Below are 26,208 nucleotides of genomic sequence, written 5' to 3'. Positions count from 1 at the left end.
CTGCAGGAATTAGTGTATTAGTGCTTATTGTTGGGAGGATGTGATTGTATGGAAGTATTGCTCTCCATGCATTGGAGGGAATCAGTATTCATCTCCCCATGTATAATGAACAGAATAAAAACTGAACAAGTCAGGCCACCAAGTTAAAGACCAGGATGATCACACGTGAAATCCAGGGAATCTTCCTTTTCTCCTGTCCCTGCCACGCTGAATTTTCTGTTCTAAAAAAATGGAAATCTCTGTCTAACTTGGAAAGGTTTGTTAGAACACGAGAGCACATGAGGATCTGGTTATCTGCTCAGAGAGAACACAACTAAGATAAGGGGACACTGGAATTCTACCGATGTGATCCAACGTGATGGCTTTGCTTCCCAACTCAAAGAGAACCCAGGCACCATCCGGTGATCTCTCCAGCAATGCAGAAGGCCTTGTGCATTTCCTCCTGTTGGATGAAACGACTGCTCTTATATTTTACCTACTCTCAGGGTCCTTCCAGAGGAACAAGCCAGACCCTCTCTCCCTGTCTTGTACTCTGTCCTCTCTGCTCTTGGCTGAACAGATGTGCACCTGCAGGAATGATCATATACCTGGAAGAGCAGTGACAGGTGCAGAGCTGTTTTAAAACCTTCAAGAGCTGCAGGCTCTTTTTTTAGGTCCTACCACACATGTCATATAAAGAATGTTAAGAACACGCCCACATCCCACACAAAATATACATTCCTGTGTAAAAAATGGACAGGTTTCTTATAATTTTGAATTTTAAATCACTGGCTTTAATTTACAAATAACTTCCTCAAAACCTTGGAAAGTGAGAAAACTGAATCCACAATTTGTTTTCACATGTAACAGAATTTTTACAAAGGGTAAATCTAATACTTACTGAGGCTGATATTAAATATTTTGCAGTTATTCAATTAAACTAATAATATTGATTTTTGTAGAATTGTATTTTTTTAAACTTTGGAATCATTACAATACATTTTCCCTTCTAGTTCCAAATACTGTTATAGACTTCTGAAAAACCTGTGAGTGTTGGGCAGATGGAGGACTCTGGGTTGGTGGTCATTTCTGAGCACGCCCGTGGGCATCACTCAGTTTGCCTTCAGCTCCTGATTTAGGGCTCTCTCAATGACTTCTCAAAAAAATACCAATAAGAAAATATCCCTTGATACCCTACTTCCCAGAATATGCTTCAAAACTGGAGTGGACTAGAAAATGTCCTTTGGTTTTCTTTGCCCTGAAAGGGCCTTACGGGCCTGCTTCTCCGTGGTAGGTCCTTTCATTTTCACTCCTTCCACATCAGACAGCTCAATGAATGACCGCACATTCTACAGAATAATCCTCTAGGGAAATTTTCCAGTGCAGCCGGCTAAGCCTTTGGACATACATCCGGAGTAACTGTCAGAGAACGCCTTTCAGCTAGCAAATCTGCACCTTGTGGCTAAACGGGAGACAAATAATCATGAGCTGGGATTGACAGTCCAGGGACACCACAGAACCTGAAGGAACAGGATGAAACCTGAAGGGGGAGGCTTCAGAAGAGCAAAAATAATCACCAGTGGAGAGTTCAAATTTTAAAAATTATATTTAAGGAAATTATTTTAGGAAAGAAGAAAACATTCAAACCTGTCTTTTGGTCTGTAAGAAAGAAAAAATACCTATTCCACTGACTTCCTTCTTTTCCTCAAAGCTAGGGGGATCATAAAATACAGTAAATTGAAGGAAAACACCTTGTACATAGATTCTACAAAGCAAAAACGAAGTACAGAGATGGGTCTGAAATCCTTTACAGAATTTCCCACTGTTTAATGTCAACAGAAGTTGATATCATTAGTTTTCTTTTGACTGTGATTTGCAGACATGAATATACATCAGGCTACAGCATGTAAATTTAGGTGACACATGAATGGCAGTCGAGGCCATTTAAAATGCCTCTCTGCTTTCCTTTTATGTAGCCCTGTGTGACATACAATGGTAATTGCCCATTTTCGGGGGCTCACCCACATTTACCGATAATTCCTGATCCTCACTTGACTTAGGCTTGCTGTAACTGAATCCTGAAGCAGCCTCGAAGCCCTGCAATGTGCTATTGATTTTGTTAGGAATTCAATTGTAAAAGGGTTTTAATTACACTGCACGCAATGGGGGACGGTAACAGAAACAGTCTTAATGTGTATAGCCAATGGGTTCGGGGTTGGCCTTGGTGTTGTGAGATTATTTTCAGGGCCACTGAATATCTACAAGTTTATTCTTCTGGATGTTAAAGAAGACAACTTCTTCAAAAGAAGATTAACAAGACTTTAAGGATGAATCTTGGCATTCTTTTTTTTACTGCTTAAATTCTTTTATTGGTACATTTTAGGTATAAAACACATTTACATTTCTCATTAGGAACTTGTACCTTTACATGATGCATGTTGGTTCTTATTTTTTCCCCATTCCTAGCCCTCCCTTCACCCCCTCCACCCTTCCCTATTTACAAAGACTTTATTTCCATTTTTTTCCATTTCTCAGCATTTTTCCTTTCCCTTCTTTCCTTTCCCCTGCCCCTACCACTACCCCTACCCCTTTGGACCTTTTCTACCTATTTTGCATTATCGATTATTCATTCTAATCATTGGTACATTTTAGGCATACAATATAATGACATTCATCATTGGAAATTTGCACCTTTACATAGTCTCTCTTGGTTCTTATTTTTCACCCTTGCCCAGCCCTCCCTTCAACCCTTCCATTCCTATTTACAAAGATTTTGTTTCCATTTTTCCATTTTCTCATATTAATTCCATTCCCTTCTTTCCTTACCCCTACCCCTCCCACTTCCCCTTCCTCTTTTTGGCATTCTTATTATGTGTTTTATTTTTTAATTCCTTGAATTTACTGTCATCCATTATTATACTATCCAATTAAAAAACCATCTATTATTATTTATTACATGACTATGCACCAAAGTATTATTAATCTGAGCTATACAAATGTGAAAGCCCAATTCCTGATGCACAGTTCAAAGGGTCTGGCAGTTATAGGAAAACTTTGTTAAGCTATTCTGTAGCACACACAGCAATTCCTGAGGATTATTAAAATAATTTATACAGTGCACTGGCTAGGCTCTGGCACCAGTGCCGATCCCCACCTGGCAGGACAGCAGGGCTTCTGCCAGGCCAGAATGCACATAGCGCATCTTTTACTTACAAGAAGGTGCTCTGCAACTGACTCTCTATTCAGCTCAGACCAGCCCCTCCCTAATTACTCTGAGTTAATCATGTAGTGACTCTGCTTAAACTGAGCAAATGGAATGATGCCAATAATACCTGTTGTCCTTCCTGGTAGAAATACCAATTCTACATGGGAATTTTGCTACTTATCTGATAACTGTTTTGAAAGTGCTCCATTTTTTTTTCTTGATAAAAATATAAACGATCTGGAAGAAATTTTTAGTGATATAAATCATCCTCAAGTCCTTTGTCTCTTTTCCTTAACCCTGGAAAGCCACTGGTTGAAAAATGCTTTTGCTGAATCTAAATTGTAGTTTCAGTGTAAATTTGTATAGAGCTTTACCAAAGATACAGAACCTCATTCTTACCCTTCCACCCATGAAAATTAGTCAAATGTCACACAGGTCACTCAGTAAGAGGACATTAGCATGCCTACGGTTCCCTCTGCCCGCTAAGTGATATCTGCAAATCACATAATCAAATGCATCCCCATGGAGATCTCATATGCCGAAGAGCAAGTGTGAAAATAGGGGGCAGTTTTCCTGGTCACTGATTTGGCATCAGACACAGAGGAAAGACAAGCACTTTGTTAGAAAAGCTCAGCAACAAACACTAACTTCTTTCATCATAACCTTCTCCCAAGTCTTGTGAAATGTGGTTAAATTAACAATGCCAGAAGTCCCAGAAGCACAACAGAGTCCATGAAGAAAAATTAAAAACATGTCATAAATGTGATCCAAAAAAATAGGCCTGTGATTAAAATTATTAACCAATGTTTAATTGACATTAATTTTAATGTCTAGAATTTAGGAAGGTTGGGTGATGGACAACTTGATTGGCTCTTTTCATTGAAAAATTAACATGGGAATGTGAAATAACATTTCCTTTTTCTTTCAAAACACTCATCTGTAATAAATGAAAACATTCAAAATGTTTCTCCTGATTAAAGATGAATATTTCTCAAAGCTTACTGGGAAGATATGATGAAGGATGCAAAGCCTCCTACTTGAAACTAAAAGCCCTGCCCGCCCCTTAGAGATCCATCTCTTCTCCCTTGCTACTACAACATCTTGGCACATTTCCTAAAACATAAAGTGAAGAGAGATTAAGCACATTCCTAAAGAAAGAAACTAAGACATAAATTCTGAAATTCCTGGGTTTCTAGTCAACACTTTCACTCATTATGATGCTGCTTGTGGGTAAATAGAGGGAAAATCTGTACCAGGAAGGCTGCAGGTCAGTCATGAGTTCAGATTTTGATGGAGCATTTTTCTGTCCCTGGACCTATTCTGGACTAGAGGTTTTAGCATCCAGGAATCCAGGCTGTCTAAGGATGCCTGTGAGACCTTGAACATGTCCATGCAGTGCAAGCTCCTGACAGCACTGCTGAAATTCATGATTTGGCTATAGGATGAAATAAGGCCCTTTCATAACTTGGCAAAGTTTACCCCACAAAAGGGCAGACATTCACAACAGGTGAGATGAGAGGTTCACTGGGACCCATGCTAAGACTGCTGAGGACACAATTTGGGAATCATCAGTAAGGTGAGCATGGAGGGAAGTGTGAGCATGCGCACCTGGGCCAGTGCTGAGACGTCAGACACACACACTGTGTATGATCAGTGTCTCCAAGCTTCATGTATCACACACCATTCTCAGAAACATTTGGAACCAGTAACTTTCACTGTGAATCCATCTCTCTTCCTTTCTTTCTATCATCTATTTATCTCTCTAATCTACTCATCTAACCTCTGTCTATCCCATCTATGTGCTACTATCAACCCTAAGTAAACATGGACTAATTTCTTTCCTCTTTATGAAAAGATAAAAGTACAGTAGAAGATAAAAATAGAAGTCCTAATATTTTCTTATTGCATCTCAAATTATCATCTTGGGCCAGGGATTTAGCTCAGTGGTTCCACTGCCTGCCTCAAATTATCATCTTGTGTATTCCACTGGGGAATTAGCACAAATCTTTAAATAGGAGTTCTTTACATGTGTCTCACAGAATTGGTATGCTATATTGGGTGTACTCCACACCTAGCTCCTCCAGACAGCTTCCTCAATGCCAGAAATTGCAAGAGCCATAAGAAGACAACTTGCCTCTGTGCCTTTCGTGGTCCCTGTCTGACTATGAGGAATGCAGTGGGCGAGTCAGGCAGCTCAGGCAGAAGCAGGAGCATGTGCTTCTGTGCCATAACCCAAGCTCCCTAGCTGCTCGTTTCACTGGCTAAATTAATAATCATGGTGATTATTTAAGTCCATTTCTTAAGGACAATTTAATCTTTCTTATTAAGTAGGTGCATAGAAGACACCAATCCCCATTTTGTAAATGGAGACAGAGAGAAGCAGGAAGGGCCGAAGGCTGCTCTGCTCTCAGGATATTAAGCAACAGTGTTAATTCATTTAATTTAGGAATTAACAACCCATCTACCACTGCTATCTCTCACAGTCCCATGAAAGATCCAGATGTTGCTGATATACTTTATTGTACTGTTGAGCACTTCTCACAATTGCTAATGAACACATTTGATATTCCAATCAGAAACAATCTGTTAGCAGTGTTCTGGCATTGGTCACACAAATTTCTTTTGACTATAGAAACCTAAGATGCACCCATCTACTAAATCTCCATTGCCTTACTTCTAAGGAAACAATGACTAAGAGGATGTGTTTTTAAAAAGTCTAACAAATGTTGGTGCTCGACAAACTGAGTAATTTATAGCAAATGAGGCAGATTCTAGTAATAATAGGTGATATTTATAGAAAGTTCACTATATACTATTGCACTGAAGCTGCATAACAATAGGCATTACAGGTATAACTACTCCCTTTAATACATGAGGCCCCAGAGGCTGACGAGAGGCAGGCAATTTGTCCAAGGCCATATGGCTGGCAGAACTGGGACGTAAACTCAGACAGTTGGGATCAGAGCTTCCCTAAGAGTTGGAAAGAAAAGTGGAATTTTCCTAGCGTGGTTGCAGGCAATATGACTCCAAATACAGTAAGAAGATTAAGAACCATTTATAAGCTTTGAATTCCAATGGAAGCCAAACAGTTGGCAATTAATTGTTGGGAATTAATGACAGATTTTATTTGTGCTCATTTGGTACAAAAAGCTAGATCTGGGGAGTAGAGAAAGTGTGAGATTATTTTCTTATCTTTTGACTCTTCCAGCATTATTATTTAGACTCACCTATAATTGTCATGATTCTTTATTGTTATTTCTGTCTCTTGAAGCTCACAGAGGCACTAGTTTTGATCTTTCAGTGGCACAGATTCCAGTCACACTGCAAGTCAGTTTCTCCATACGTGAAGCTGACTTGGATCAGGAACTGACAGCTTGGCAGCAGGTGGTAACAGAGTGGCCCTGGTGGTGCCATTTATCTGGTAGCCAAGATATACTACTCTGTATGTAGTTTGTTTGGATCTAGTCTTCAATTAATTTCTGACACTTGGTCATTGCTGTTTCTTTGTATCAAGGAAATGGTAAGCTAAAAACATTAAATAATCATTCCCCATGTTCAAAGTATCATTGGTGACTCTGAACTTGGGACTTTGTGTTTGTGAGACAGGCACCGGAACCACTTAGCTAAATCCCCAGCCCTAGCAAGTTTTTGAATAAAGAAAATCCATTCATTTGTTCATTTACCAATACTTATTTGATAATACTAATTACACACTGACTATCTGTCAGGCATTCTCCTAGGTTCTAGGGATTTGGGTGTGATCAATTTGACTAAAATCTTTGTCCTTATGAATCTCATATTCCAGAATATCAGTATGATAAAATTAACTGGACAGAAAATGTAGGTAGTAGTTAGACCACATAAAGTTAAGTGTTATATTTAAGTGAATTAATCATCATGTTGGTAATAATATTTTATAATTATTGATCCCGAATTTGGCATGTATTCTTGTTTGGAGAGAGGCTAGTCAAAACTATTAAAAATATAGAGGACCATGTATGATTATGACTAAACAATTATAAACTTAATATTTAGCAAAATTCAATGAGCAAAGAGAACTACATATTTGAAGCGTATCTTGAAACTGATAAAATTTAAGTGTAATTTAATTTTTGATAACATTCTCAATATTTCTTGCTAATTTTTAAAAATCTTTCATAGACTTAAGAGATGAAAAAAAATAAGAAGTCCTGGGATCAAAAGAGAAGAAAAGACTACAAGTTGAGTATAATGTAATGAATGTAGTGATTTTCACAAATAGTATGTAAATTTTCATATTTATGGTCTTCTAGATATAAAAATGTAAGTTCATTAATATTCATATTGATTCTTCATGTTCTAACTTCTGATCCTGGAAACTTTATCAGCACCGTATCAGTGCCTGTATGACCGTGACACAATATCCATAAATGCACAAAAATACAGGCGCCACATTTGCCGAGTTTAGTTTTAGAATCTAGTGTTCTTTTCATTGCTAGTTACCAGGAAGCAAATGAGTATCATGTAATTCAATTTAAATATTTAATAATATAAATGTAAATGTAAGTAAAGTTGAAGAAAACAATGAAAGGTACAAGCATCAAATGTGAGATTTTCTGTTGAAAATGTATTGAGTGGTATTAATCACTCTCACTCTTTGGCCTGTTTTTCTCTCCCCAAGAGAGGCTGAGAGAAAGCTAAAATCATTCCTAACATGGAGATGACTTGTGAAAGTGGGATGGAGCTGTGCTCATTTCACACACTGTTGGCTACTTCTGCACTTCGCTCACTCGGCGCATCCTTCCATTTCCTCTCCAGCTCGTCCTTTTGTATCATTTATCTCATCTCTCTCATTTGCACTACTGAGAACTGTTCTGAGGGCACAGAACATGCCTATTTCATTTCACATTATCCCACAGTACCTACCATAGTGGTATTAGATGCTCAATAAATAAGTTGAATCAGGTCTTAAATTTTTTAATGACCCCATATGCTCATCTATTATAGGGCTGGACGCAAAGAGCATCTACTCAGTCTAACACTGACTTGTGTCACTTTCCTTTTGGCTTTTGATAATAATGAGTCACTACTTTAATCATTCCTATCCCAGGTAACACAGATGTGTGCTTTGATGGGGCCACTATTTTCTCGTATTTGTGGAAATGCAAGCACATTGAACTTTTCTTCTTTGAACTTCTGTTTTAGTTAGAACCAGCATTTCACAATATTTCTGATTGTGTGTGTATGTGTGTCCACCAACTGTCCACTTTGCTGGAACTGTAAGCTTCTTAAGCAAAAGTGTCTTATAGTAGTACATATATTTATATTTCATATTTTGCCTACCATTGTGCTGGCATCTCACAGATACTCAGCAAACAGAGTTCTTGGTTTTGCTTTTTGTTTTGATACCTGGGATTGAATTCAGGACCTTGTGCTTTCGAGGCAGTCACGGTGCAACTGAGCTACATTCCCCGCTGAGATCTTGGGGCTGTTAGTTATTAGTGGTAGGACTAGAGCTTTGCAAGGAACGAGGAGGCTCAAATAGGCAGGAATCTCACCGGGAGGCAAAAAAGAGTTGAGGTGCTTGGATCAAGGGCTGGTACAGGGCAGCATCATTCAAAAACCCTCTGGTGTGGTCCTTGGGATCCTGTGTTCAGATGCTACCGCCAGGTCCTTTAACCTGAGAGAACCAATCTTCCTTTGGTGGCCCAGCTGGATCTGCAATACTACTACTAATGGCAGAGGTGAGTTTGGTCACAGTTGTTTGTTTTGTGAGTGAAAGGGCTGAAGGCCATAGGGCCACTTGCAGCATGGTGGAGGACAGTGCCACTGGGCACTGACCATAGCATATTCGGGAGTTTTGGAAAAGTTCAGTGCAGGGAAGGATGAGCCAAGGGGTTAGAGCTGAGGACAGTTATTCCAGGTGAGTCATGTTCAGGTTCAAACTAAATTTCAACATCTCGGCTTACTTGCTCTCCGTCCTTTTTCCTAGCAGGCAGTCCAGCTAAAATCACCATTTACAGTATTTAATTTGTGTCCTACCCTGGATATCACTACATCATCCCTTTTGCTCCATTTTTCAAACATCATCCTTCATGGGATCTTCAAAATGACTCACTGTTCATCATGCTGATTTAGCACCTCATAGTGCTATCCTGTCCTAGGTACAGGGACACTATACTGCGCCCACAGCCCCATCCTTGCTAGGGTGGAGGTGATCTTCTAGCTTATGCCTCTCTTCTGAGACAGGTCCTTCAACTACATAGCAACAGCAGCAGCTTCTTGCATCTATTGAGCACCAACTACACTGGAGATACATTAAACGCCCATTCACAATCCTAGGTGGCAGGTGTTATTAGAAAACACTAAAAAAGTTTAATTTTGAAATAATTATAGATTCACATGTAGTTAAAAAATGCACAGAGAAATCCTATGCCCCCTTTGCCAAGTCTCCCTCACAGTAATACATCTTGCACAAAACTAGGAAGTCAACATTCACCAGCTATACGTGCACTGATTTGGCTCATGGAGAGTGTGTAAAGCTCGTGCCATTGAGCCACATGAGCAGTTTTAGGTCAGCACACTGCAAATGCACTGTCCACACACTTCCTTGTGCTCTCCTGTTAAGTCTCCACAACTTTTCCTTTTCTTTATCTCTGACTCCTGGCCACCAGACAGAGTTATCCATCTCTATGGTTATTTCACAGATGTGATGTAAATGGAACTAAAGGTGTAGTATGTATACTTTCGAAATTGGCTTTTTCTATTCAGTGTAATTTCCTTGAGGTTCGTCCAAGTTGTATGTATCACCAGTTTGTTCCTTTTGTTAGCAGTGTTCCAGGGTATGGGTATACATAGTTTGATCACCCACACATCAAGGGGCATTTGAATAGCTTCCAGTTTGGGGTTATTGTCCATAAAGCTGTTTTGAGCATTCATGTACAAGTTTCTGGGTAAGCATAAGTTATCTATTACTATGCCCGAATGTGAAGTGGCTGGGTCATATGATAAGGTCACTCTTAGTTTCATTTTACTTTATTTTATTTTCTGTGGCACAGAGGATTGAATACAAGGCTTTTGCACTGAGCTAAAATCCCCAGCTCTTTTTCAAATTTTATTTTTAATTTAATTTATTTATTTTTTTTTGTACTGGGGATTGAACTCGGTTCCTTGCGCTTGTGAGGCAGGTGGTGGAGCCACTGAGCTAAATCCCCAGCCCAAATTTTATTTTTAGTTTTAAAAGTAACTGTCAAACTACTTTGCAGAGTAGCTGTACCATTTTTACATTCCTACCAGCAAATGTGAGTCATCAAGCTTTTTTGAATTCTTGCCAGCATTTGGTATTATTTCGTTTTATTTTAGCCATTCTCATAGGTGCAGTGATACTTCATTGTGGTATTAATGGGCATTTCTCTAATAGCTTATGATGCTGAACATCTTTTCATATGCTTATTTGCCATTTGTAGACCTTCAGTGAAATGTCTAGGCATACCATTTGTCCACTTTCTAATTGGATTGGTTTTTTGTGTCATGTTTTACAAGCTCCTTGCATATTCTAATATGAGTCTTGTCAGATAAGTATTTCTCCTTGCTTGTAGTTTGTCTTTTAATTCTCTAACTATGATCATTCATTTAGCACAAGTTTTTAATTTTGATCTGGTATATCAGTTTTCCTTTTTATGGATTAGATTTTGGTAGCAATTCTAGAAACTCTGAGCCTAGTCATAGATTCTAAAGATTTTCTCCAGTTTTTAAAAAAAGTTTATGTTTTACATTTTAGACTGTGATCCATTTTGAATCAATTTTTGTGTAAGGTCTGATTTTTTTTATGTTTTATTCTGTTTAGCCTTTGGATATTTGAGAAATGTATTTCTTTCCTTTTTTCTAAATGTATTTTTTAATTTCTTTTTTTGGTACCAGGGATCGAACTTGGGACCTTGTGCTTGCGAGGCAGGCTGTGGAACCATTGAGCTAAATCCTTGGCCCTTCTAAATAAATTTTTATTTTTAATTGACATAGTAATTGCATATGTTTATGGGGCACAGTATGTTTATAGATGTAATGATCAGATCAAGGTAATATAATATATGATCTGATTTTGGCCATGGTCCATTCTTTGTTCAGTTGCCTTTATGGCCATCTTATAGATTCAGGGTAGAAGGCCTTGTGAGATTAAGTAACTTATTTGAAGTTATACAGGTGGGACTGAAACACAGGCAGTCTAACTTGAAACTATCTGCTCTTCATGGTGATACTTCTCTAGTCCAAGGCTTTGCATCTCCCAGATGCAAAAAGCAAGACACTGAATTCACCTTCCATGCAGAATAGCAAAATTTATGTAGAAAACCAAAGTCATCTAATATTCATAGAACTACTTAAGGAAATCTACAGGTTTTGTCATTAGGTTTGCTTTGAATAAAAAGTACATGATTTTAAAAATAAACTATTATTTTCAATGTCACGAATCCTAATCTTATAAAGATGTGATTTATGAAACAGAAAAATGAGATGAAATTGAGATCTGTCCTTAAGTAAGGATAATGTTCCCTTCTCACTGGTGAAGGAGTAATAGACTGACCGTTGAAAGTCTAGCTTTAAAATAAAAATTCTGGCTCTAGACGGGAGCTGTATCTTATCTGTTATCTGTCAGCAGCACAACGGGATTATATGTAATTGAAAGCAGATGCAGCCTCACAGAAGTGGAAAAGGTGCATTCGGGAAGCCCAGTGGGGTTACTGTCCACGGGGCAGGGAGCACCAGCATTACAGCCAGGGCCATTGGCTCAGCCAGAGAGTCAGCATTATGTCAGTGTTGGAATTAGAAATCTGTTGAGGATTAGGGGAAGATGATACAAAAATATCCACAGAAAAAGCTTTATTTTTAGGTACCGCTGGCTCTGAAGGCTCAAATTAGCCACTGAGCACCTCTTAGGATCATTCTGAAAACTCTGTAGGTCTCACGGCACAAGCTTGATGCTGCTAAATTATGATGTCAGCACTGAAGGTTTACTCCTTACTAGGTTACAGTGATATTGGAATCTTTGGACAGGATTTCAGTTTACAACGAAAAATATACCAGACCTGTGGGGAAATGATGCTTGTCAACTGGTTAAAGCAAGTCCAGAGGCCAGAGCACTTCTCTGGGAAAAGCCCAGGCTCTCCGCCTCTGTGCAGTAGGCACAGACTGGGCAGGATGCTAGGAGTATGCCCTGGCCCAGGGACCCTCCTCAAAATGCTGCCCCTCTGTAGGCTTTGGCAGACTTGAGGGCAATACACACCTGTGATTACACTCACCTTGAAAAACTACACAAGGGGGAATTGGAAAAACCCAAACAAATGAGAGAGGAAAGTGATAAAAGCCTCTTTTCTACATGCCTTGATATGTTAAATGGGTGCATTTTCTTTTTTTCCCCTCCTTAAGTTTATTGATACATTTTAGATATAAAATATGGTTACATTCATCATTGGGATCTTGTACCTTTACATGAGTATCTTGGTTCTTATTTTTTTCCCCTTCCCTTGCCCTCCCTTCACCCGCTCCACCCTTCTGTATTTGCAAAGACCTTGTTTCCATTTTTTCCTTTCTCATATTTTTTTTTCTCTTCTTTCCTTTCCCCTACCCCTCCCACTTCCCCTACTCTTTTAGACTTTTTCTTCATGTTACACAATATGAATTATACATTTTTAAAATTACAATATCAAAATTTAGAGGACATTACCACAGAATTTACAGAATTTAAAAGGATATAGAAAGCATATTACAAAAATCCTTTTCGAAATAAATTTGACAACTTCTAAGAAGTATCTTGGAAGACTAATGAAACTGACTCTGGAGGAAATATAAAATTTGAATAGCACCTATTAAAGAAAGTATATTCCTAGCTTGAAAACCTACCTATATGACAACAACAGGCTCGTATACATTTTAACTGATGAATTATATCAAACATTTGAAGCAGAAAAAAGAAGAAACACTTCTTCCCTCATTTTAGTAAATCAACATTGTGCTAACACTAAAACTGGATAAAGATAATAGAAGAAAAAAGTATGAACATAGATAAAAATTTGTTTAACAAAACAAACTATTAGAAGTCAGATCTGGCAGGATGTAGAAAGTGGTTTTATTATAGGGATGGCAGTTTTGGTTCAGCACTGGAAGATCCACCCCCACAAGTCATCATTTTAAGAGAAAGGGAAAAGAAGGAAGAAAGGAAAGAAAAGGAAAAAGCCATGTGATCCTGTCAGTAGTTGGAGAAAAAGTATTGGACTAAATTCTACAGCTATTCATGGTAAAAGCTATCAGGAGATTAGAAGTAGAACAGAACCTTCTCAATGGATAAGACATGTACTCCATACTTTAGCAAAAATGCCTTAGATGAATGGAAAAGATACAATGCTTTCTCCCTAAGGTAGGGAACAAGGGCAGATATGAGTACTCTTCGTCTGTCCATTAAACTTTGAAACAGGCCCAAACCAAAATAGTCTGGCAATAAAGAGAAACAATTAGTATAGGATTGGCAAGGTATAAGTAAAATCTTTGTATGTAGATGAAATGATCATCTACAGAGAAAATACTAAGAAATCTCTAGGAGCCCCTAGAACTTGTATTTGAATTCAGCAGGATTAGAAAACACAAAGTATATATAAAAATTCAGGTCTGTGTATACTTGCTATAAGTGAAGAATTGGATATTGAAATTTAAAAGTTATGTAGGAGTACAAAGGACTTAGAAAAGTAAAAAGAAAAAAAAGTGTTGGAGGACATTCATTATCTTTTTTTTTTTTTTTTTTTTTTTGGTACCGGAGATCGAACTCAGGACCTTGTGCTTGCGAGGCAGGTGGTGGCACCACTGAGCTAAATCCCTAGCCCTTATTACCTAATTTTAAGACTTCCTTTAAAGCTACTGTAATCAAGGCACTGTTGGCATAAGGAAAGACATATAGATCATTGGATAAAACAGAAAATCTGGAAATAGAAGCACACATATATGGTCCACTGAGTTTTAAAAGATTATTTAACATTAACATTTTATAGAATATAAACTCAACTCAAGAGCAGAGGAAAAGATAGGGTTTTCAGCAAATGGTACTAGAACACCTGGTATCCGTATATGAAAAATTAACCTCAACTCTTTATTTCCATATATAAAAATAACTTGAAGAGATCTATGAACCTAAATATGAAAGACTAAAACTATAAAACTTTAAGAAGAAATTATAAGGGAAAATGTTCATGAATTTAGGGTAGGCAAGAATTTCCTAGGATACAAAAAACATGATGTCTAAAAGAAAAAAATTGATAAATGAGATTCCATCAAAATTTAGAACTTTAAATGACATCATTAAGAAAATGAAAAGTAGTCCTTAAACAGACTATATTTATAATACATATAACCTATGGCCAGAATATATAAAAGACTCTTTTATTTTTCTGGTACCAGGGATCAAACTCGGGTCCTTGCGCTTGTGCAGCAAGGCGGTGAAACCACTGAGCTAAATCCCCGGCCCTATAAAGGGCTCTTACAGCTCATTAATAGACAACCCAATTAAAAAGTAGACACAAGAAGATGATAAATAGCCAGTACAGCACAAGGAAAGGTGCGCAACACTAGAATCAGAAAAATACTAATCAGTGCAATAACAAGATTGTATTATATGCTCATTAGGGAGATGTAGTTAAAAGTTTTACAAGAACAGATGTCAGTTTAGGTGTGAACCAGTTAGAACTTTTGAATGCTGCTACTGTGAATGTAAAATGATAAAACCATTTTGGAAAACAATATAGAAATTACTTGTATTACTGTTAAGAACCAACAGTTCTGTTCTTAAGTTTTTACTTAAGTGGAATGAAAACACATGTTCACAATAGATTTATACATATAAGTTCACTATCCCTTATCTGAAATTGTTGGGACCAGAAGTGTTTCAGATTTTGGTTTGAAATCTACTTGATCTGCAAAGAGGATAGCTGCTCCTGCTTTTTTTCTGGTTCCTGTCACATGGAGTATTGTTTTCCACCCTTTAACTTTCAGTCTATGAGTTTCTTTTTGAATTAAATGTGTTTCTTGTATGCAGGATATTGTTGGATCTTGCTTCTTGACCCATTCTCTAGTCTATTTCTTTTGAATGGTGAATTGAGACCATTAACATTGATGGTTATAGCTGATACGTATTGACTTATCATTGTCATGACTTTTTCTTTTTGTTGGATTCTCCCCCCTTTGGGTTTAATTTGTCATGCCCAATGGATTCATTCTGCTGGGTTTCCTGGGGTTGTGATCATCGTTGTCTTTTCCCAAGATATTGTCTAAACTTTTTTGGAGTGCAGGTTTGGTATTTATGAAGTTCCTGAGGTGCTCTTTATCATGAAAGTGTCTTATTTCTCCATCAATTTTGAAAGAGAGTTTTGCAGGGTACATCAATCTGGGTTGGAGGCTGCTTTCCTTTAGGGCTTGAAATACATCACTCCAAGCTCTTCTTGCCTTGGGGGTTTGCATTGAGAAGTCTGCTGTGATTCCAATGGGCTTTCTTTTATATGTGATTTGTTTCTTTTTTCTCACTGCTTGTAGAATTTTGTTCTTCTGTTGGGTTTCTGGAATCCTAACTATTATATGCCTATGTGTAGATTTTTTTTGATCACAGCTACTTGGAGTCCTATATGCCTCACTTATCTGTATGTCAAGTTCTTTTCCCCTGCTTGGGAAGTTTTCTGCCATCATTTCTGTGAAAAGTTTTTTATGTCATCTGCACTCTCTCCTGTTTCTTCATTGACTCTGATCAATCTTATTTTATTTTTCTTTGCATTGTCTAGCAGCTGCTGGATTGACTTCTCATGGTCCCTTACAATTTTAAAGCAATTTTTCTTTTCCTTGTCACTAATTGCAATTGTACCTTCTATATCTGAAACTCTGTCCTCACATTGGCTCATTCTGCTGTGTAAGCTTTCAATGGAGTTTTTAATCTCCTGGAAATGTGTTTGTATCTGTTTTATGGATTCTGTTTGTTTCCTATGTTGGGATTCCATCAAGTTCCTCAGCTCCACTATTTTTTTATCTGTGTCCTCTCTAGATTTATTAGTCATGTCTTGCAACTATGGGCACAATCTCTGCTGTTATTTGCGAAATTATTTCTGATTTCATTTTTCCCAGATCCTCTTTTGTTGCCAGTTCAGGGAGTCCAGGTGATTGAGTAACAGCTTGTTTCATCCTGTTCCCTTTGGCGTTGGTGTAGGTGATCTGGAAGTCTGGTTTTGAGGCTTGTTTACGTGTCTTCTCATTTTATTGGGGGGGGGGTGCTGCTGGCACCCATGCAGCTCACCTCCTCTGTGCTCAGAGCGGTGGAATAGCGGCCTGGGAGCCTCCTCCTGGGTGCTGGGATTGACTCACCTCCTCTGTGCTGGAAGTGGTGGAATCAGATGCATTTTCTTGTAAATACCAAAGAGAGTAAGATAAGGTCTCAAAGAAATACTGGGCACCACTTTAGTGGTTCTTCTGCAGTTATGTCATAGCTTTAGGAGAGTGACTACCATCTTAATATCTCTGTTTCATAGCTGGAAGGAAGTGAGCTCAAAGTAGTGAAGCAACTGGATGGCTAAGGACAGCCAGATACCCGGCAATCGGTGTCTGATACCATTTCCCATCACACTTTTAGCTTTATAAAGAGATGTGGATACCCAAATGCAAAAGAATAATAAAGGTGTGAAGACAGTTTGGACTGTGGGGTAGTTAACTTGCTTGCTTTATTTTGTACTAGCTTCTACTGAAAAATGTACAGTGAGAGACAAATACATAGCACTTAATATTTGAACAACCTGATTTGAATGCATTCTCCCATTTAATATTTATAGTTCCTAAGCATTATCCACCCCATTTTATGGTTGGGAAAAGAGAGGCTCAGCAAGGCACAGTGACAGACCAAAGCCCCAGCTGTTGTATCTATCAAAGCCAGGCTTTGTTCTCAGGATGGTGCCCACAGCTGGTGTTCTGTCTTCCTGCAGGTCTGAGTTCCAGGGCAGGGGGGATTAGGAAACTTCAAACTCTGGGATTCACAGACTTGGCTCACTGGAGAAAGCTTAGCTGAGGGAGAAGAGGTTCTTTCCCCCAAATGAGCCCCAATTTATCCAGTATACACATTCTTTAAAAATTTTGTGGGAAATCAAATCTTAGTAATTGGAATTTATCTTTGTTGTTAATAGATGTTCATTTGGCAGATGATTCTAATACTTTTCTTTTTACCTGTCCTACCTATTTTGGAGATCCACAAGAAAGGATTTGAACATGCTCAGGGATCTAAGGAAATCTCTATTTTGCTTATTTTCGATAATAACAGAGTAATTATTTCTCAATGAGTTTTATTTTGATATGTGTATTTCTAATTTTAGGTAGTAAAGTCAAACACAGTATAATTAAAAAGGGGAAAGATATGGGATGGCACTACAGAGTAATAAGTATTTAAAAAGGTCCTGGCTTTACCAATTTGAAGATCTGTGGCCTCCAGCTAGTTACGAGGGAGGGCTTTAAGTCTCAGAAATTACACATGTGAAATGTAGATGACAGCTATCTCACAGAGTTATTTAATTATCAAATTAAATAAGATAACAATGGACACACAATACCCATATACAGGATATCAAATTATTAGATCTGCAAGTGGAGCAATTAGCTCTCTAAACTCAGACATGGCAGGTAGCCAGATGGGAATTTCCATCTCTGAATGAATCCTGAATCTCTCAGAAGCTTTAGCCAAGAATTTCAGTTTCATAAAACCAAGGAGATCTGAGCAAATCAATCTTTATCAACCCTGACAGATGGGAATGAAAATACTTCCATATTTCCATTTTCTCATCAATGTTCACCATTTTGCATTTGCAAGTGTTAGTAAAACCATAGCTCTTCATTCCCTCCCTTCCCCAGTAAAACCTCTGTTAAAAAATGCTACTTTCTTACAGGTGATTGAATGGGGTTTTCAACTTTATTAACTGTGGTAGTTGCAATCATCTTCCTCCCTATATCAGTATCCCTTTGCAAGAGAGACTTTGCAGTTCCCCCTGAAATGGAAATTGGTTATCCAGCTACTGCCAATAGGACCCAGATGTCTAGGTAAGATTAATGGCAAAAAAGACACCAGGGTGTGTCCCTCCCTGCAGAGGAAGTAGAGCATATTTCTTTTCCTTTTGGTTTTGGCTGATCTTGTGACTTGCTTGGGCCAATGAATGCCATCGAAGTGATAATGTGCTGGTCAGTAGGCCAGACTTCAAGGGGTCCTGCTTTCATCAGGATGGTCCATTTGTGCTCTTCCCAGTTATTATGTGAATGAGCCCAGGTTACCCTGATACTTGCCCATAGTCATGCCAGCCACCCTCTACCAGATGACAGAAACTGCGTCCAAACAGCGAAGCAAACACTTTGGGGTTATTATGCACATGCAAGGGACACACCCAGGTATCTGTCTTGCCAGTAATCTTATTTGGACATTTGGGTCATATTGGCAGTAGCTGGATAACCACTTTCCATTTGTAATGATGACAATACTTTATAGTAGCAATTCTCAAATCTCAGATAGGAAAACTGAGATATGTACTTCTTGTCCTACATAAGAGTTTACCCAAGGTGAGAGCCAATACCCTATCAGCCTTGCTGAATCCATTTATCCACAGTGTTACTCACAGAAGAAGCACGCCAACCTTTAAAACATAAGGCATGGTGGTGGGGGAAGAGGCAGGAAAAACTGAGAGAAAGAAAACATTTCTTGTTAACTTGGAAAACCTACAAATATTTATTCTGTTAATGAAATCCCAAGCCATATGTCCTCTTAAAAATGTTTGTTAATGCATTTCCAAGATCCTTCATACTTTGGTATGATAGCTTGAATTTATTAGATAAATTCTTTTAGTTGATAACTAGGTAACAAGGAAAGCCTTTTCCCTCTGTTGAAGAAGTCACAAAATAAAATTATGATCCTAACATGTTTAAGCAGTCAAAAAGCATTATGTCTTATACAACTTCAATCTTGCTGGAACATTTCCATGAAAGCACCATCAGCTTTGTCTGAAAGTGGCTCTCCTGCTGCTCCTCATCCGTGTGCCTGGCTGAGCTCTCACTGCTAAGTGAGGCCAGACCTGTTGGGAAAATAAGAGGTTGGATCTTTACCTGTTGCACTATTACAACTGGGTTGCCTTTCTCTCTGTACTGCTGGGCAAAACATCTTTATATTTCTTCAGTTTATTTTAGGTTGGTGAAACATTTTAAAAAATATGGACTAGTATTTATATTTTGTGATGACAAAAGCAACATCTATTCGTGGGAAGTTATCAGCTCTGATTCGGGGGCTTGCAGGGCTAGTGCAAGGGTGAGGTGGACGCTTGCTCCCTAGACAAAATTTAAGCGGCTGCCAAAAAAACCCCTTGGAATATAGATTAGTGACATAATGCAATATTTAAAATTGCTATAATGTAATATTTCAAAATATCAAAATCAGACAAAAATACTATGATGTTCAAAATATCAAGATTTTAAATAAAGACAGGATTCCCCTTTGCACTTGCAATGCCCTTCCTCATTCGTGTTTCCCCAATCTTGGCACTGGTTTCAATAAAATTTTATTTATAAAAACAAGTGGCTGGTCCAGGCCCTGTAATTTGCCAATCGATGTTATAAAGATATTATACTAAAATAGTATTTATTTTGATTACTGAAATTTTGAGTGCCCCCTGAAGGTCTGTGCTCAGGCGCCTTACTTATCTTGAATGAGTTCCATCCCTGGAAGTTTGTGTTTTATTCTAAGTTTAAATGGTTTGCTATTGATGGACCAAAAAGCAGGTCCAATCTGGGGGTGCAGCAGAAGACAGAGGAGAGAGGCTTGTTGTACTAGACACTGTGGTCAGGACAGCCACCCCAAACAGTCGTCTATACCTTGGAAAGCCACTCGTCATTCTGAGTCTTGTCTCTGTAACATATGTTGACCCAAAATAACTATGAACAGCAGTATATGCTGCTCCTGCTTTCAAAGTACTTGCAATACCCTGCTATCAACATTGTTTAGGACAATAATTTCAACTTTAAATTTTTCCTGCAACCCGTGAGGATGACATTGATGTGTGACACTTGTACACTGAGGCACCTACTAACTGCTTAATCCACAGGGTATAGGATTCACCATATTTTACATCTTTGCTTCCTTCCTAATGTGGAAAACCTGTTGGAAGTTACTGAAGTTACTGACAACTTATTTGGATTCATTCTGAGACAGGGTCTCCCTATGTAGTTTAGGCTGGGGTTGAACTCACTTTGTAGCCCAAGCTGGCCTTGAACTCACAGCAATCCTCTTGCCTTAGCTTCCTGAGTGCTTTATGTCGCGAACTTGGGTACTTGATTCATTGTGAATAATGAACTGCTATGACACATCACACACTGGAAGACATACAACAGTAGTTTGCCTCAACACTGCAGCAGCTTAGTAATGACATCTCTCTTCTAAAGAAAAATATTTATATACAGTGAGGATAAGGTGCAGTATTGGAAATACTAATGGGAGTACTGGTATTATTGGGAGTGGGGAGAGATGGTGCTTAGAATTGCTGATTTCTTCTCACTTCTGGAGATAGTAGGTTGATGACTCAGAATACAGACTTCCAGTGTGGACTGCTTGGGTTCAAACTTCAGCTCTGTCACTTGCTTCATCCTTTGGCCAAGTGGCTGGTCTTCCCCTCTCCATTTCCCCATCTATAATGTGGGGCAGCTACATTCAAATGATTGTAGGTAAAGATAGGCTTCTGAAGGACAGGACATCTGGCCTAAACTGACATGTCTGTGAGTTTTTCAAGATCACATTTGTTGAATGTTTATTAGTTCTGGTCAAGGTCTGTGTATTTTACATAGAATCACCCATCGAATCCTTATGCCACGGCTGTAAGGTAAGTTCTGTTTTCATTCCCATGTTATAGATGGGGAAATGGAGAAGGGAAGACCAGCCACTTGCCTAAAGGATGAAGCAAGTGACAGAGCTGAGGTTTGAATCCAAGCAGTCCACACCAGAAGTCTGTATTCTGAGTCATCAACCTACTATCTCCAGTTTTAGCTTAATTTAAAATTATAGTCCTATTTGTTTTTCTCACCTTACACATATTTTTGTGTAAGTAATATGCTTAAAAAGTTCATGTTTATATTGTTAAATATGGTGCCATTTTCATGTTTTTCTTGATGAACACTTATAAATATCTGAATGCAGTATTCTTCATATGGAATATTTGTCATCATCCATGCTACTTGTTTACACTGGATAATTTCCTTAAGCATTACTATATTAGTATTCTCATTCTGTGATCTCCTAAGTCTAAAAGTACATTTACCTAAAAGGGTCTTTTTCTTGCACTAACCATGGATTGGAATTCTCAGAACAAATTTTGAAAAAGTATGAAACTATATAAGGAGTATATGAATATGCATTTAAAGGCGAGAAAAAGTAACCTATTCTATTGCATCCTATGTTGTAAAGTTTCTTGTGAGGCTTCTCATTATACTGATGAGAAGAGTATTTTAAGCATTCAGGCTGTATCCTGTAAAGATACAGATAGAGGGAGGGAGTTACCAAGACATAAAAAGTACTTGAACATTATAATACATCAATGCCTAGAGCTTGCTTTTAATTGATATAAATACAATTTTATTTACATTCATTGTAAAGATCAACAGATCTGGAATTTCTACCCTTTTAGGAATATCTTATACTAGTAGTTGACTGTAAAACTGACATTATTTACTTAAAATGCCTTTGCTCCTTATAGAGTATGCTGCATAGTTACACTTACTTGGGCTATGATTTAGCATATTTAGGTTGTGAGCTTATGGCTGTAAGAGAAAATAGGGCCTTTCTAAAAGAACTTCAGAGTAAATTCTTCACAATAAAATAAAATATGATGGTTTAAAAATATGACAGCAAAAATTAAATGTGTTTTTAAAAACCTATTGGCAAAGGGGTGTGAAAGAGGTGGGCTCAGGGGAGAATGAGTGCTTTCTGGGTGGGCGAGGATGGTAGCTCTGAGGTCAAGTAAGGTGCAGCATGGGGTGGGTGACACTGGGGCCTCCCAGGGGCTGAGGACCCCAGGGCCTGTGACAGTCCTACATCCCAGGCCAGGGCTCCTTTTATTGGTTCTGCAAGAAAGAAGACTGCACTAATTTCTCACTGTGAATCACAAACACAAACTTTCCAGGATTGTGTGGATCCTCTGAAGGAATTGTCTTTACTACATACTCTTTTTTTTACGGAGGCAAAATATGATCCCTAGAAAAGTGACCTTGATATACAAAGAGAGCTGGGGTTGGGTCAGATGATCCAATTGTTTCTTTTCTCTGCATCTTCCTACCTGTAGGACTGTGGGAAAGCCACCAGCCTCTGGTGACAGCTTCCCTGGTGATACCTTTATGAAAACCCTTCCAGTGGGGACTAGGACAATTATGAGGGACAATGTCTTTTCAGCCACCTTGGAAATGAGGTGCAGCGACCCACCCTTGCTGTGTAGTGACTTACTTTAGGCATGCTGATGAACTGCATCCAAGCAAGGAATTCTGGTCATTTTCTATAACCAGCAGTGAAACAGGACTATCCTAGAGACTATCAGCCTTCCTGTGTTTCTTTTCTTTATAAAATGAAACACAAATCATTTGAGTTGGTTGGTTGTTCTCAGATTCCCCTTGAAGATTTGAAGAAAAATTGTGCTTTCACTCAACAGATCATTTCTCTCCTCTGAAATTGCCCTTGCCATGGATTATCATGAAAACCTGCATCCTTCTTGGCAGTGAGCAGGGCTGTCACTTAAGGGCTGACATTCTTTCTTTCCTTCAAAAAGAAATTCCTCTCAAGTTCTGAATGTTGAATTCAAAACGTCAGTGATGGCAGCCAGGTTTTCCTTTTAAAGAAAGGTCAGCGCCAAGGGCATATCTGTGCGCTGGCCTCAAATTAGGTGGAGAAGAGATTGACAGATTCACTGTGTGCCAGAGAGATGCTGATGGGTAATAACAAGCTTTCCACTTCCGAGAGTAGGCTTAATCAGACACGGGCAAGATACACAGGGCTTCCCAGTTCTCTCACTCCCACCACAAGCTTATTTCTCTCTTTGGTGTGTCTGGAGTGAAAATAAGTTTCAGAGGCTTTTGCAGCCTCAAAAATATGACTGCAATGAATCTTTCCACTAATGTATTTCCCACTACATTTCCTTCTTTCATCCTCAAGCACATATATGTATATCACACTCACACACACACACACACACACACACACACGGAAAGGAACTTATTTCTTTAGGTGCTCCCTTATCTGGAATAATTCCTTGGCCCATTTCCCTATGCAGGTCTGTTGAATTTCCACCTATCTTTAACTCTTACATTTTTATAGAGCCTCCCAGGATTTTCTCGGATAAAATTAATTTCCTTTTCCTTCTTACCATGAAGATTTCTCTATTGTAACAGCATTCATATCCTACTTTATTTAGCAACTTATTTCTATTTGTTTCTCCCTATGTTGTGAGCTTTAAAAACATTTTATTTATTTTTAATTTTTAGTAGTACACGTTTGTGATACGTTTACATTCCTTGTGTGGAGTTGGTCCATGTACATAACACTTTTAATTCCTTTTTTTATTTCCTTTCCCTCTCTTTCCTCATCCCTCCCTCCCTACCCGCCCTCTCTTGATCCCTTTTGCATTTGAGATCTTTGTTGATAAGAAGTAAGTCTCAGTCATCTGTATTTCTCCTGTAGAAACTCAGCATTTAGTAAAGGTCTTCATAGGAACATTTCAATGTCAAAACTCTCAAAGCCAGGGGCCGAGGTTTAGCTCAGTGGTTCTGCCACCTGCCTCACAAGTGCAAGGACTAGAGTTCGATCCCAGGTACAAAAACAAAACAAAACAAAATAATCTCAAAACCATTGCTTTGGTCTCAATACCCACTTAGAGATGCTCTCTATTAGGGTTTCCTAAATTTCCTTTATTGGAATATTTGGCTGAAAAAGACCTTTTTAAAGACCATAAGGAGGCCTTTAAAGAGGCATAAGGAGCAATGAGAAAAACATGGCTATTCATGATCGTTTTCATGTGCCAGCTGTCCGGGAGACATGACAGTGCAGCAGACACTGCTTAACATGGCACACCTGGGTCAGGAATGCCATGGAGAGGTGAGGAGATGGGTATTAAAGGTAAATTAAGCATTGAACACGAATATACACCATAATGAAAGGAGAATATTTCCAGATTAAGAGAAAAGGAAAAAATAAATAAGATTTATTTATGAGAGCAGGAGAAATGGATTGTTAAAGTAATCAACTGGCTACAATATCTCTCTATTATTAACACGATCCTTCAAATGAATGTAGGTTTTCACCTCTGTAACAATCATTAATTCCTGTCATAGATGGGAAAATACCCCAGTCACATGCAGCACAGAGAAAAGGTCTGGAATAAGACATACTCAGCCATCTCATCTTTGACAAAGGAGCCAACCACCCTCATTGGAGAAAAGATAGCCTATTTAATAAATGGTGTTGGAAAAACTGGATTTCAACCTGCCAAAGATTAAAACTAGACCCATATCTATCACCATGCACTAAATTAAGATCAAAGTGGATTAAAGATCTAAATACTAAAACAGAAACACTAAACTTGCTGGAAGGTAAGGTAAAACTCTTGAACACATTGGCATAGGAAAAGACTTTATGAACAAAATCTCAGTAGCATGGGAACTAGCACAAAGAATCAACAACTGGGATCTCATCTTATTAAACAACTTCTGCACTGCAAGAGAAACCACCAACAGAGCTAAGAGACAACCTACAATGTGGGAAAAAATTTTACCAGCTGTTCCTCAGACAAAGGGCCACTATCTAGAATATATAAAGAACTTAAAAAAATCAGACTCCCCAAATATAAAGACCCAATTCAAAAATGGGCATCTGAAATGAACAGACATTTCTCAGACAAAGAAGTAAAAGCAGCAAATAAACATATGAAAAAATGTTCAACATCACTGGTTATTTGAGAGATGCAGATGAAAACAACACTGAGATTCCACCTCACCCCAGAAAGAATGGCTGCTATCAAGAAATCAACCAAGAACAAATGTTGGTGGGGTGTGGGGAGAAAGGAACCCTTCTCCATTGTTGGTGGGAGTGCAGACTGGTGCAACCACTGTGGAAATCAGTATGGAGATACCTCAAAGAACTAGGACTAGAGGTCCCATTTGACCAGCTATTATCCTGCTGGGTATCTTCCCCAAAGAATTAAAAGAATCATACCACAGTGATATATGTGCACCCATGTTTATAATGGCACAGTTTGTAATAGCTAAAGTTTGGAAACAGCCCAAGTGCCCATCAACTGGAAAATGGATAAAGAAAATGTGTTTTTAAATAAAATGGAGTACTACTCAGCCATAAAGAATGACAAACTAGAGACATTTATAGCTAAATGGATGGATATTGAGGCCATACTCTTTAAGTGAAATAAATAGGACACAAGTGTAAATACTGAATAGTGACCATTCCACTGCTTGCTCCTAGGGCAGAGGAGGTGAGTCAATCTCAGCACCCAAGAGGAGGCTCCCCACCACCATTCCACCACTCATTCCTAGGGCAGAGGAGGTGAGCTGCGCAGGTGCCAGCAGCACCCCTACTCCAACCATGGAAATGAGAAGACACATAAACAAGCCTCAAAAACAGACTTCCAGATCACCTACATTAACCTCAAAGGGAAACAAGATGGAACAATCTGATACACAACCACCTGGACTCCCTGAACTGGCAACAAAAGAGGATCTGGAAAAAATGAAATCAGAAATAATTTCTCAGATAACAGCAAAGATTGTGCTCATAGTGCAAGACATGATTAATAAATCTAGAGAGGACACAGATAGAAAAAATAGAGGATCTGAGGAACTTGATGGAATCCCAACATAGGAAACAAATGGAATCCATAAAACAGATGCAAACAGATTTCCAGGAGATTAAAAACTCCATTGAAAGTCTACATAGCAGAATGAGCACATGTGAGGACAGAATTTCA

General features: G+C 38.5%; 1 protein-coding gene across 5 annotated transcripts in view; it reads right to left on the bottom strand.

The window, feature by feature from the left end:
* The window catches only part of Slc24a2 (solute carrier family 24 member 2), a 235,455-nt gene that overhangs the window by 90,196 nt on the left and 119,051 nt on the right, over positions 1-26,208 (bottom strand). The window lies entirely within an intron of this gene.

Source organism: Heterocephalus glaber, unplaced genomic scaffold, assembly GCF_053883595.1.
Source record: "Heterocephalus glaber isolate CG9 unplaced genomic scaffold, H.glaber_assembly_v1.0 deba00001481, whole genome shotgun sequence".
Taxonomy (NCBI): domain Eukaryota; kingdom Metazoa; phylum Chordata; class Mammalia; order Rodentia; family Bathyergidae; genus Heterocephalus; species Heterocephalus glaber.
Note: the sequence above shows the minus strand (reverse complement) of the source record. Positions and strands in the feature narration are given on the sequence as shown.